The following is a 15,049-nucleotide window of genomic DNA, read 5'->3' on the forward strand; positions in this document are numbered from 1 at the left end:
ACAAATACGTCTCAAGTCAGGCAGATATTCATATACACAAATACACAACTGACGGCATGTAGCGACAATATACGGGCGAATCAAAAGAAAAGGGATATATCGTCCCACACCCAGTTAGAATAACCCCGTCCGGTCTCTCACGTCACTTTCTATCCGACTCGATGTCCATTAACCTCTTATACTTATTCTAGCCAGACAAAGCCTGTTCATATTCCCAAAATGCAAATCTCAAGTACTTAGTACCGTCTCAACTCTGGAGTACTCAGGCACAAGAATCCGAAATAAGATAATTCACCTCTCGAGCTGGCCAGTCCCAAGAGTAAACCATCTACAAATCGAAATTCCTACCCGACATACCTATCTATGGTCCTTAAATACCAAGAGAAAGATTTAAGACCTATAACACTTCAGGGTTCATAGCTTATGCTCAAACGAGCACTTAGTCCTTCATACCTATTCACCACTCAGTCCAGGCTCACTCCGCGCAGAGCCCACGCGAACCTGGTTCTGATACCACCTGTGACAGCCCCACCTCCCCCTAAGGCGAACCAGAGGGTTCGGCGGACCGCCTGCCCAGCTCTCGCCGGGACTCAGTCGAACCTCAATCAAATCCGAAATAAAACCACAAGATCAAATGAAATAACAATCCAAAACTTAAAGCGAAACTTATATACATTTCTATCTCAAAAGGAAGTACAAATATCGAACATACAAAGGTTCTCAATTCGTCATACATCTAACCCGTGCCAAGCACTAGGGCGAGAACCATTACAAAACACAAAACTAGACTAGGCTAACCTACACTGGGCTCTCGTCCTTGCTCGCATCCCCCTATTAAGGAAAGCAAAACTAAAGGGGTGAGCTGAAAGCTCAGTGAGGTTCCGAACACATATTCAACAACAAAGCCAATACATTAACCATCGATAATCAATAATTCAAGAAACATTTACAATGGAAAGCGATAATAACACATACATTAAAAGGATACGGGCTCACAGGGAGCCGTTCGTTCGTTCGTTCGTTCGTTCTCCTGCCATTCCCCTTATTCCTCCAATCATTTGAAAATGCATTTTTGTAAGTAAACCCCTCGTTCGATCGTTCATTTCATTCACCCCCTCCTGGACGTTGGCCAGGCTCCACCAACCTACAAGGTAATAATCGAGTATACCAAACGTTCACACCCAGGGTCACCATATCGCCAGATCGAGTCCGCTTCTGGCTCGAGTCGATCGGTAACGAATGGCAGGGCCCAATTCAGCCAAAAGGCTTACATCATGCACAACTAACGTTTCAATCATTAAATCATTGAAAATTTCACATTCATTTAGGTCGAGTGCGATAAAGTACACACGTGCCTAGAAAACTCGTTTTGATAATCATTAAAAGCACTTAACACGTTATCAAACAATAACACAAGTCATGAAGTCAAGAAAAATATAGCAAACAAGGAACACTCACCTATTTAAGCAAAATAATGTCCAAAGTATCCTCCCGGATAACACTCTCAATCGCCAAGAAACCCTAATAATAGCCAAGAGAAAATATTACAGTTAAACCCCTCTAAAGTTTTAGGGAACCCAAGAAAATCCGAATAACTACTAGTACATAATATAAGTATAGTTTTGGAAGTGAAAAGAGTACATTTAAACCAAAGGCTATGAGTAAAATATTTGTAAAACTTATACTTGCTCGTAAAACTTTGAAATCTCCATTTAAGTCGAAGTGACAAAGAAAACGTACTCCGAGCAGTCATTATTTTTTTTCCTCAAGGGTATAAGTTCGGCCAAGTCCTTACTTATATACCTCGGTAAAAGAAGATGCAAACATCCTAGATGGTTCAAGTGATATTCACTCTTAACCCTTACTCAAGTTGCAAGTATAGTTCTCTAGTTCTCGAGCATAAATTTGGGCAGCACGCCCTTTGTGTTTACCTAATTTTCCAGCCATTTATGGCTTCATTATTTTCCTCAGCCAATCCCAAAGTTATACACAATATAAATTCATCACAATAGCCATTCAATAGGCTCAAAGTCATATGAGTACAAAATCAAGTTAACAACATGTGCGGAAATGAGCTTTTTAGTAAAAGACAGATTTGATAGGGTTTTACGGAAAGGACACATCCGAGGATACGCTTATCGAATTGGTGTGAAACTTATACCGTTTCGAAGCTAAGACAGGGAGCTACAACGTTGATGAAGGCTACTCAGTCCAGTTTACAATGCATCTAGGTCAAATTTACCAAAACAACCCCAGATTTTCCAGTTCAGTGTACTGCAGCAGTCCTGACTTATTCAGTCATATCTCAACACCTACAACTCCAATTCAACTGATTCCAAAGCCATTTTAAAGCTAAGATATAAGGCTATAAGTCTTAATAAGAGATAGACAACCAAATCAGTAGTATTCCTGGTCAAAACATCCAATTACAGAAGCTGATTATCAGTTTCGGATAAATACAGGGAAGCAGGGGTATTTCGGTCTTTTCACAGGATACATTTATCCGATTGAGCTGAAATTTTGTAGGAACCTATAAATCATCATTTTATACAACTTTCATGTTTTATACGAAGTCTAATTCGGCCTCTATCATGACGAAAAAAAAAACGGGCAGAATGGTGTTTTGTGAAAATTTAAACCTGGAATTAGAACTTTGTTGCTAGAATTTCATGTTTGTTAGGTTTAAATCATCAAAACCTCCAACTAGCAACTTCATAACATCAATTAAAGGATCTTTGATCATAATCAAAGCTGAAAATGAAACCCTAGCTAATCATCCCCCCAACTCCAACAAAACTCACTAATTAACCGTTGTAACTCAAAATTAAAAGCTTCTAGCCATATTTAACCAAAATTGGGAAAAAGAAAAGGGTGAAAAGCCATGATACCTTCCTAGGATGCTTGTAGGAGAAGACCACAACCTTTCCTTCAAAATCTTGCCATACAAAGCTCTAATCTTCCCTAAAGAGTAGTTTTGGTGAAGTGATTCACAAGATTTATGGTTGGAGTTTAAGATTAGGCAAGAAATTTAGTTGATGAAGATGAAGTTTCTCTCCCCTTTTTCTCTCTCTATTTTCGGCCAAGGTGGTGTAGAAATGGAGAATATTTGGTTAAATTCTTGTTTTATGATGGTTGATACAAATTAGTCAAAGCTCCTTCCAATAAGGGCTTGACATGTGTCCTTTCTAGAGTTTTCTTCCTTCTTCCTTTGGCCCACCATGGTGACTCATGTATAAGATATTTTGAGGGTTAATTAGTCAAAATAGAATGAGGAGATTAAAGAAATAAAGTAGGGTTTAATCGGTGCACTCACTCGGTAACGAACGGTACACGTCAGTTCTAACCGTTTTCCTTAAATTACACGTACTAGAGTTTTTACTTCCTATTCACTAACTTTATATCATAGCTTCTAATCACATATTATTTCTCACCTAAAAGTCACTCTTAAGCACCAAATTTGATCCTTACTCCATACCGGATAATTACACTACGGGTACACGAAAAACCCTATTTCACTTCGAATTGAAATCGGTAAGGAAAACCCTAATTTCCTATGATCATTGGCACTTTTTCTAGGGTGATTGAGTAGTAAGATGGTATAGAATAGTATTTTCCAAATAATTTTCAAATAAAAGGAAATTTTCAAGGAATATATAAGGAATTTGCAAGTCCTCACAGAAGGTATGAAGTTGAGGAACTTCCTTCTCTTTCTATTCTTGCAATTTATTTGGAAGATGACTTGAAACTGGAAGTTTTGTGGAAGATAACATAGATCTGTGAAGTTGGTGAAAATTTCATGTTAGGGTTTCATTTTCTAGCTTGAGTATGCGATGGTTATATGCTTGATTGTGACAGCCCCACCTCTCCCTAGGGCAAACCCTAGGGTATCAGCGGACTGCCGGCCCAGCTCTCGCCAGGACTCAGTCATTCAAAGTACTAATATCATCAATGAAACGAATGTAACATTTGACAATGCAGGGGATTGAAACCCTAACTCAAACATAATCACTAATCCAACAATTCAGCTTAGTACATATATCATCGCATGCCAACTTACCACGCTTCACTCAAAATTATATAATATAAATCATCCTTAAGAATTCAAGCTTACAAGTCTGCTTAAACGAAAGTTACAACCTCAAAACGCAAGAACGGCAAAATAAAGCTAAGAAAGCCCTCGATCAAATCCCTTCCCGATCTGTTAAGGAAAACAAAGGGAATGGGGTGAGCTAAAGCCCAGTGAGGTTCCAGGCAAAACAAGTAAACACATAGCCATATAAAATCACAAAATAGCCAACTAAACACCGTACAGTAAAATAACAGTTTAATCACAGTTCAATTCAAGGATACGGGTGGCTTTCAAAAGCCAAAGGTCCACTTGAGCTTGATCATAATTGCCTCCTGTTGACACTCCGTCAACACTTGTAACAGTATATAGGTCCGTAGAACACCACTTTCACCAATCTCCGTCCACCAAACAACCCCCCACCGGGCCCGCACTCCATAAATAGTAGTTTGGTAATACTCGAGTATACCAGGAATCCGAGTTTCCAATGCTCAAGGATTCCAATGAAACAGTATCAAGCCGAGGATTTTATCACTGGTGGTGCTGGACAACACAACAAGCAAGCACAACGGCTATGCTTCACCAGGGACCTCCAAGCAAGATTCAATTTCCAGTGAACAGTAAACAGTCCTCAAGGTTTATCGGCCTTCTCGACCAAGCCCTTGCTGACTCGATACAACCGACTCACCTATGAGGTTGGGTACCCAAACAGTAACAGTAGTTGGTGGAATATCATCCACGCAACTTAAGCACAGTCATGTATAGCAATATCTCATTTCATGTTAATTCATTCAGCGAGTAGAGCCTCAGTGAAAAGAAAAAAAACAAGGAAGGTCGAGTGCGATAAAGTACACACTCGCCTCAATTTTAATTAAAATAGTGTTTGGCTCAAACAATAACAATTCAATACTTTCAAGTACACAAATATTTCACATAACAAGTAGCAGGTAGTGGAACACTCACCTGTCAAGCAAAAGTAATAATCGACGAGAAACGTCTCAGTTACGATCACCGTCGTTGCCCAAACCTCGGTCAACGAGTGAAAACATTAATAATTGGATTCGTTCCCTACTAAAGTATAGGTTCATTAAGAGGCCAAGTGAGTAGCTTAAGCTACTTAATCCGGCATGCAAATAGGGTCTAAACCACGGTGAAAGTTCATGGAAAACAAGTCTAGTATGTACATGAAAGTTTGGCAAAAGAAAAGTTTCACTAAAGCTCAAAGGCTTCATTACGGGTTAAACTGTCTCGCCCGGCCAGCCTCGGGAAAATGGTCATTGCTCATTGTGGAAAAGTTGGAATTAGGTTCCGTCAGTTGCATTGGAAACTAGGTTCATAAGGATAAATTTTTCTAGAAGAAACCATTTCCAAAATCCCAACATAAGTGGCTCAAAATTAAGAAACCAAATGAACTTTCTGGACTGTCTCGGATGAACAGTACCGCCCGGACAGCCAACTTTCCAGACTCGCCACGGATCGCTCGGGATGAACCAGAAAATGAGCTTTGTACCGTTTTAAATCTCTAAGAGTCTACTTTCAATTTCCACAAATGGAACTCAATTCCGATTAGTGAGTAACACGTTATGACCTTAACAAGATTGCTGGACAGAAAATTTCTGGACCTAGTCCAGTTTTCCTCCTTTGTTTATAACTCAAACTTTATTCAACCAAATTGGCTAATTTTTTGTAGACAACCTCCACACACATAACCCAACATATAAAACTCACATTTTTAGCCAAAATGTGCATGAAAATATCAAGGAAAAACCGGGCAGCAAGCTTAAAAAGTTTCGGTCAGCACACTTTAAAAATTTCTAACTTCTACTCTTCTTGTTATTTTCATTCCTTGCACATAACAAGTATTAGATCCAACTAAATAGGGGTTTAAAACATATCAGTACTTCATAAACACACATGAATAAGGGTTAGACATTTCATCAAACACTTGGTATGCATATTAGTAAACCTAACCATTACTTGATTAACTCAAGAAACTAACCCCAAATTCAACCATAACAAGTTGTTTTTCACCATTTCAACCTCAAGTAGATGATATAATATCATAAACCCAAATTTTAAAGATTACATACCTTACTTACAAGTTGCTTTGGTCACCAAACAAACCACCACAATAGAAGCTTTAGGCTTGAAACAACCTCAAAGATTGAAGGAAATTTTCTCACAAACTCTAGATCTTTCTTCTTTGGATTTTTGTTCTTGATTTTTTTTTCTTGGGTTCAAGGTAAGTATATGGAGCTCTCTCTCTTCCCCCTTTTTGTGCTAAGAAATTCGGCCAACAAGGGTTAAAAAGGAACCAAGTTTAGTCTTTAAATTGTTTTCTAATTCCTTAGTCAAACAAACCCATGGCTAGGGTTTTGCCACATGGCTCCATTAGTAACCTAGACTTTCTTAATCTTTGACTAATGGTTCTCTTAACTTTCCAAATGTACCAATAATTGTTTAACAACTCTAATCTCACACAAAAATCTCTACTACTTAAGAAAAGAACACTTGGTCAATTTCAAGTGGTGCATTAATTTAAACAAACTCAAGAAAATATTTTTCTTCAATTACAATGAAATGTAATGTTATACATGGAAATTACTATAACATATAGAAAATATATTGTAAGGGCATAGAATAAGTAATTTAAATCCTAGGGTAAGGCACTTGGTACAATGTAAGTGGTGGAAAAAGAAACTAACTCAACAAAATTGTTTTAGCTAAAAGTAAGGATATGAAATGTAATGCATGGAAATTGTTTTAATACATGTAGAATGCTATGCAAGGGTATATTATAAGTGGTGAAATAGTTACAACTAACTCAAGAAAAACGTTTTAATTTCTTAGTGTATACGATAACACATAGGGGATACAATGCTAGGGCTTATAATCCGCGGTTTCATTCTTAGAGTAAGGCATGTAGTTTAGAAAAATTGACTTTTAAAGTGAGGGTTCTCACACTCACTCCCCCTTTAAGAATTTCGTCCTCGAAATTCTTTTCTTGGCTCAGGATATTTTGCACGAATGTCCTTTTGAACTTTTTTTTTTTTTCAAGTTCTGTAGTCACACACTATAGTTAAATACTAGCAAGACAAAGCCAAAGTATATGAAGAAAGGGAGGTTCCAAAACGTTATTTAGCACATGCATCAATTTACAAGTTTTACACTCGTATAATTTATCAGAATATAGTACTTGCTTGTTCCAATCGAGGAGTAATTCTCATGTACTTGCTAATCACTGTTGCAAAAGTCATTTAGAGCAGAAAAGACAATCAAAATACAAAGTTATAAATTGTTTGACCTGAAATGATTTGAAGAACTCATTTTCCTTTCATCTAAGCCTCGATTCCACTCATAAACCCACCTCAAGGTAATTTACCAACTCCAATCCTAGAGTTGGAAATAAAAGTAGGACCAGTTCTAGGAAAACAGAAAAAAAAAATTTCAGTATTGCATGATACCATTTGAAAAATCATATCTCAAGCTTCTTAAGTCCACAATTTATAAACTTTATACCGTCGAAAAATAGATTCAAAGGGTTACAACTTTCTAGAAGGTACCATTATAAGATCCAATCCACAAGTCAGTCAAATTCCCACCAAAATTTTGGGTTCCACCCAGTGAAAGACAGAACATGTATGCGATTTTGTCAATTTTGCAAAATCACAGATATTCATGGAAATTGAGAACAATGTTGGACTTTTCATAGCTGATAGTACTCTAAATCTAGTTGCACAAATAACAAACAAAGCTCAATTCTCTTTTTTTTTCCATCAAGATATAATAGGTTCTGTAAAACCTTCCAAGGTTCCCTGCGGAAAAAATTTTCAGCGGCACATCCTTTTCAGCGGCACATCCTTTGTTTTACTAACTTTTCCTAGCCCATTCAAGGCTTCATTCTTCCCATGAAATAGCTTCAACTCAAGCATATAAATACAAGCCCACAACTCACTACATCAAGCATATAACCGTCTCTACTCAAGTTTAGCAAAATGAAACCCGAAGCTGAAATTCTTAATCACAAGCTTGAATTTTCTTTAGGCAAGTCATAACAAAGCTATCAGACCATGGTCAGTACTTAAGCATGACGTGTGGTAGAAAATTCACCATAAAACCATAAATTACCATAACACTAGTTCAACCCATGAAATTTTCCATAAAGCTGCCAAAAGTACTACCTTAATCCACTAGTTTTCCTATATTGGTAGTAGAGGAAAATTGCTAGCCAAAGTTACCTTGTAACCTCAAGAAAGATGGAAATCCAGGGCTTCTTCCTCAAAAATCGCTCCACCAATACCTTGAAATCTTTCTTAGTTAACATTTCCATGGAGTAACTTCAGATTCAAGTACAAAATTGAGGTTGGAGTTGGAGGTCTCTCTTTGGTTTCTCTTCTCTCTTGGTTCGGCCAAGTAAGAGGGAAGATGAAGACAATTCGGTCAAATTTTTGATTTAGTCAAGGTGAAAAATGTGACGCAAACCTTAATCTCGATAGAAAGAAGAGTTACAACATGGTTACTATTCTTGCTAGCTCTTTAACCCATACACTCTGTACATTAAATCATTTCTTCCCTTCGAGCGACAAACGATAAATTTTTAACTCAAAGACCAAAGTAGGGCAATAAACTCAGGGATAAGGATCCAATATTGCACCACCACCAATATTTCATAGCACTTATTAAAACAGCAGGTACCAAGTCCACTGTTCCTAAGGGAATACATCTTGCTATATAAAAATGTCACTATGCATAGTCCAATGATTATAACTTATCCAGGCAAAAACCTCATTAATGGCTATTCAACTTGGCAAATGTACTGGTACAAACTTATTCTGTACCTCTTCTGGAACCCCTTCATATTTCCTTTCAATCGTATGTTCTGATGCAATAGTTCAATGTTCTCTAGGTATTTTGGTTCCCATCATCTTTCCCAGTACTCAGTTCATCTCTTTTGGAACTCTATTTCTTTTTGAATAACCTCTATTTTCTTATGCAGATCAGTCACATTTGTCATCTCACTAATTCACTTATCTCGATAGTAGCTTGCCAGTAAATCAAAGGAGCAAAGTAAGTAACTAATTACAATTGGAAACTCTAGTCATATAACTTTTAAATTCATTCTCCTCCGATCCTACCACAAGGAATTAAACGTAGCTATCCTCAAGTGAGATAGACAAGATAATAGAATACAGGTAGGCTAATAGCTCAGAATACAATGCCACTCATTCTTATTCGGGAATTTCAATACGAGAGCAACCCTAAAGCGTACTTTATGTGTCGGAACTTCTACCTCCTATCTCAATCTCTTGCATACAGGTATAGAATCCAATTCTTTTCTCAAATTCCCATGCATAATTCCAAAACTCACGATCTCGCCACGATCATAATCGAGTCAAGTCCATACTTAGACATTAGTGGATAGGTGTCAAGGAAGCATAGGAAAGAATGTCACAAGAGGAGTAGAAATATCCATATAGTTGTAATCAAACCGCCTCACATTCGAAATAAACACTTATCATGTCTTCACAGTCATGGGTGAAGGAAATAGGTCTTCAGTGCAAATTTCTTGACGTACAGTACAATCTAGCCACCGTCTATAGAAACCCTGTCAGACTATTTTGAGATTAGTCCATGATAGCTTCCGAGATTCATTCCCTCAATCAGTCCAATAACTAGGTCAAATATTAGGATCTTTCGTGCCTTGACTTTTGCCATTAAAACTTGTCTCAAGTACAATCAAGATACAGACCCTTATTCTAGGGCTCTCCACTTTTTGTTATTCAAGTACAAGAATCCACAATAAGGTAATTCACAACTCGAGCCGGCCAGTCTCAAGAGTAAATCACACATATTAGAGATTCCTACCCGACGTACATATCTACCTTCCCCAAGTATCATGATAAAGGGTTTACGCTTATAACAGTCATGATTCATAGCTTACGCCCAAAAAGAGCACCTAGTCCTTTCCACTGACTCACATAATCAGAACAATAACACCACTTGGCCACAAGCTCACTTCGCGCAGAGACCACGCGAAGCAGCAAAATATCTTCCATTCTTTCAAACCAGTTCTCGGCAATTTCGGGATCTAGTTCTCCAAGAAATTTAGGAGGTGTGAACTTTTGAAACTGATTCAGGGCTGTATCTTCACTTACTTCAAGGTTCCTTTACTAGTTACCTGGTGTTTGACCTTGTTGGTCAACGAACGGGCCAGTAAACAGTAGATCAGTCATACGATTGATAGCTGTAGCTACCTGGTCTCCTACTCCACCTCCGGGTCTCTGGTTCTAATTGATTACAAATCTTTATTCCTCTTCTTGGTCCTGGACCTATTCTCCTTTATTACGCACTGGTCTAGAGTCCAAGTATTTTAACCAATGGGTAAGTACGTGTTGGTACATGACAGATGCTTATTCCTTTTCAAAAGTCAAATAAAATGAAATCGAAGTCACAATAAGCGAGTGAAAATATAAAGCAATTAAATGCCAATGCCGTAATAAAGTCGAGGTCAAAGTCACCATAACAGTCACAGTCCAATTCACAGTCACAGTCAAAGTCAAAGTATTATACATTCCAAGGCTCATAGTAGTTGTTTGTAAGATAACTAGACCAAAAGTATCAGGTACGAGACTCACAGATACAAATACAGTCATACAGTCATATCAAGGAAAAATCCAGTGCAAGTAGTCAAAAGAAAATTGTACAACCACCGAGTCACCACATCCCTTATCCTTTCTATGTATAGTAGTCAAAATCATCCAAAGTAGTAGCCTAGAGGTGTAGGCTTAGTTTGATGCGGGACTAGCTGACCCTCCTCCGGTCTAGGCAAGGTCAACACTTGCCTCGTCTCCAATGTTAGAGACTTCACCACTTAAGTCTACTGAAGTCCCCAAACAGGTCATCACAAACATTCAGGTTTGACTCGACTCTATTCCTCACTTTTATTGCCCCCTAAACGCGTTCCTGAGCTTCTCCAAGTTACATACAAAGATTTACCAATCCTTTGATGGCCTTCAACCATATCATACCTGTGCTCCTTAATTCGATCGGCTTGCATTTTAGTAGTTTCCTTTAGTTGATTGACTTCAGCTTTAAACCTAGCATTGTCCCGGGCAAGCAACTTTCGCTCCTTCACAACGGCCAACACTACTCCATTAGAATAGGTAAAATTTGCAGACACTCACACCACTTGTAGTGATTAGATAAGCCCCAATAGGCTCTAGGCCTCCGGGTCTGATTTGATACTTAATCATCGGTAAGTCCCCACGGGATGGCTCGCCAACCGGTCTATTACTAGGGCCGCCAGATTCATCCAGCCTACACAAAGTGTAGATAAACTTAAGTACTCTTAAGCGAAAATAATCAAATATAATCCTCAAGTCGAAAATTCCTAACTCGCCCAAACCAATTCAAACCTAGGCTCAAAATTTTTTTTTTCCTTCCAGTGATCACTTAACTTTCAAACCAATCCCACAGTCCAGCATCCTAAGCTTTTATGTCTAGGATACTCTACAAAGATCTGAAGCCTAAGCTCTGATACCAACTGTGACAGCCCCACCTCTCCCTAGGGCAAACCCTAGGGTATCAATGGACTGCCTGCCCAACTCTCGCCAGGACTCAGTCGTTCAAAGTACTAATATCATCAATGAAATGAATGTAACATTTGACAATGCTGGGGATTGAAACACTAACTCAAACATAATCACTAATTCAACAATTCAGCTTAGTACATATATCATCGCATGCCAACTTACCACGCTTCACTCAAAATTACATAATATAAATCACCCTTACGAATTTAAGCTTACAAGTCTGCTTAAACGAAAGTTACAACCTCAAAACGCAAGAACGGCAAAATAAAGCTAAGAAAGCCCTCGATCAAATCCCTTCCCGATCTGTTAAGGAAAACAAAGGGAATGGGGTGAGCTAAAGCCCAGTGAGGTTCCAGGTAAACAAGTAAACACATAGCCACATAAAATCACAAAATAGCCAACTAAACACCGTACAGTAAAATAACAGTTTAATCACAGTTCAATTCAAGGATACGGGTGGCTTTCAAAAGCCAAAGGTCCACTTGAGCTTGATCATAATTGCCTCCTGTTGACACTCCGTCAACACTTGTAACAGTATATAGGTCCGTAGAACACCACTTTCACCAGTCGCCGTCCACCAAACAACCCCCCACCGGGCCCGTACTCCATAAACAGTAGTTTGGTAATACTCGAGTATACCAGGAATCCGAGTTTCCAATGCTCAAGGATTCCAATGAAACAGTATCAAGCCGAAGATTTTATCACTGGTGGTGCTGGACAACACAACAAGCAAGCACAACGGCTATGCTTCACCAGGGACCTCCAAGCAAGATTCAATTTCCAGTGAACAGTAAACAGTCCTCAAGGTTTATCGGCCTTCTCGACCAAGCCCTTGCTGGCTCGATACAACCGACTCACCTATGAGGTTGGGTACCCAAACAGTAACAGTAGTTGGTGGAATGTCATCCACGCAACTTAAGCACAGTCATGTATAGCAATATCTCATTTCATGTTAATTCATTCAGTAAGTAGAGCCTCAGTGAAAAGAAAAAATAAGGAAGGTCGAGTGCGATAAAGTACACACTCGCCTCAATTTTAATTAAAACAGTGTTTGGCTCAAACAATAACAATTCAATACTTTCAAGTACACGAATATTTCACATAACAAGTAGCAGGTAGTGGAACACTCACCTGTCAAGCAAAAGTAATAATCGACGTCAAACGTCTCAGTTACGATCACCGTCGTTGCCCAAACCTAGGTCAACGAGTGAAAACATTAATAATTGGATTTGTTCCCTACTAAAGTATAGGTTCATTAAGAGGCCAAGTGAGTAGCTTAAGCTACTTAATCCGGCATGCAAATAGGGTCTAAACCACGGTGAAAGTTCATGGAAAACAAGTCTAGTATGTACATGAAAGTTTGGCAAAAGAAAAGTTTCACTAAAGCTCAAAGGCTTCATTACGGGTTAAACTGTCTCGCCCGGCCAGCCTCGGGAAAATGGTCATTGCTCATTGTGGGAAAGTCAGAATTAGGTTCCGTCAGTTGCATTGGAAACTAGGTTCATAAGGCTAAATTTGTCTAGAAGAAACCATTTCCAAAATCCCAACATAAGTGGCTCAAAATTAAGAAACCAAATGAACTTTCTGGACTGTCTCGGATGAACAGTACTTCCCGGACAGCCAACTTTCCAGACTCGCCACGGATCGTTCGGGATGAACCAGAAAATGAGCTTTGTACCGTTTTAAAGCTCTAAGAGTCTACTTTCAATTGCCACAAACGGACTCAATTCCGATCAGTGAGTAACACGTTATGACCTTAACAAGATGGCTGGACAGAAAATTTCTGGACCTAGTCCAGTTTTCCTCCTTTGTTTATAACTCAAAATTTATTCAACCAAATTGGCTAATTTTTTTGTAGACAACCTCCACACACATAACCCAACATATAATACTCACATTTGTAGCCAAAATGTGCATGAAAATATCAAGGAAAAACCGGGCAGCAAGCTTAAAAAGTTTCGGTCAGCACACTTTAAAAATTTCTAACTTCTACTCTTCTTGTTATTTTCATTCCTTGCACATAACAAGTATTAGATCCAACTAAATAGGGGTTTAAAATGTATCAATACTTCATAAACACACATGAATAAGGGTTAGACATTTCATCAAACACTTGGTGTGCATATTAGTAAACCTAACCATTACTTGATTAATTCAAGAAACCAACCCCAAATTCAACCATAACAAGTTGTTTTTCACCATTTCAACCTCAAGTAGATGATATAACATCATAAACCCAAATTTTAAAGATTACATACCTTACTTACAAGTTGCTTTGGTCACCAAACAAACCACCACAATAGAAGCTTTAGGCTTGAAACAACCTCAAAGATTGAAGGAAATTTTCTCACAAACTCTAGATCTTTCTTCTTTGGATTTTTGTTCTTGGTTGTTTTTTTTTTTCTAGGGTTCAAGGTAAGTATATGTAGCTCTCTCTCTTCCCCCTTTTTGTGCTAAGAAATTCGGCCAACAAGGGTTAAAAAGGAACCAAGTTTAGTCTTTAAATTGTTTTCTAATTCCTTAGTCAAACAAACCCATGGCTAGGGTTTTGCCACATGGCTCCATTAGTAACCTAGACTTTCTTAATCTTTGACTAATGGTTCTCTTAACTTTCCAAATGTATCCATAATTGTTTAACAACTCTAATCTCACACAAAAATCTCTACTACTTAAGAAAAGAACACTTGGTCAATTTCAAGTGGTGCATTAATTTAAACAAACTCAAGAAAATATTTTTCTTCAATTACAATGAAATGGAATGTTATACATGGAAATTACTATAACATATAGAAAATATATTGTAAGGGCATAGAATAAGTAATTTAAATCCTAGGGTAAGGCACTTGGTACAATGTAAGTGGTGGAAAAAGAAACTAACTCAACAAAATTGTTTTAGCTAAAAGTAAGGATATGAAATGTAATGCATGGAAATTGTTTTAATACATGTAGAATGCTATGCAAGGGTATATTATAAGTGGTGAAATAGTTACAACTAACTCAAGAAAAATGTTTTAATTTCTTAGTGTATACGATAACACATAGGGGATACAATGCTAGGGCTTATAATCCGTGGTTTCATTCTTAGAGTAAGGCATGTAGTTTAGAAAAATTGACTTTTAAAGTGAGGGTTCTCACATTTTACCTCAAAACCCCAATAACAAGCAATTCAAGACCTTTCTTCCCCAAGTAACTCCACCAAAAGCTTCCCTCCAATCTTAACTCAAGATTAATCGGTATGGATTCGGGTTAGTGTTTGGATTTCTCATGGATAGAGCAAGAAATCAAGGTTATAAATTGGTTTCTTTTCTCTCCTTTCTCTCTCTATAGTTCGGCCATCAAGAGGAAAGAAAGCTTGAATTTTGTGGTGAAATGGAAGCTTACTCCAAAGTAA

The 15,049-nt window shown here is 38.0% G+C and overlaps 1 long non-coding RNA gene across 1 annotated transcript; it reads right to left on the reverse strand.

Moving 5' to 3' along the window:
* Positions 1-11,925: 11,925 nt before the first annotated feature.
* Positions 11,926-14,019, reverse strand: LOC113758958. Its single transcript, XR_003466910.1, has 3 exons — positions 13,917-14,019; positions 12,790-12,853; positions 11,926-11,961 (listed from the first exon to the last, which is right to left on the reverse strand). It is a non-coding gene; the product is annotated as an uncharacterized LOC113758958 (long non-coding RNA).
* Between the last annotated feature and the right edge of the window lie 1,030 nt (positions 14,020-15,049).

Source organism: Coffea eugenioides, unplaced genomic scaffold, assembly GCF_003713205.1.
Source record: "Coffea eugenioides isolate CCC68of unplaced genomic scaffold, Ceug_1.0 ScVebR1_807;HRSCAF=1546, whole genome shotgun sequence".
NCBI classification, from domain to species: domain Eukaryota; kingdom Viridiplantae; phylum Streptophyta; class Magnoliopsida; order Gentianales; family Rubiaceae; genus Coffea; species Coffea eugenioides.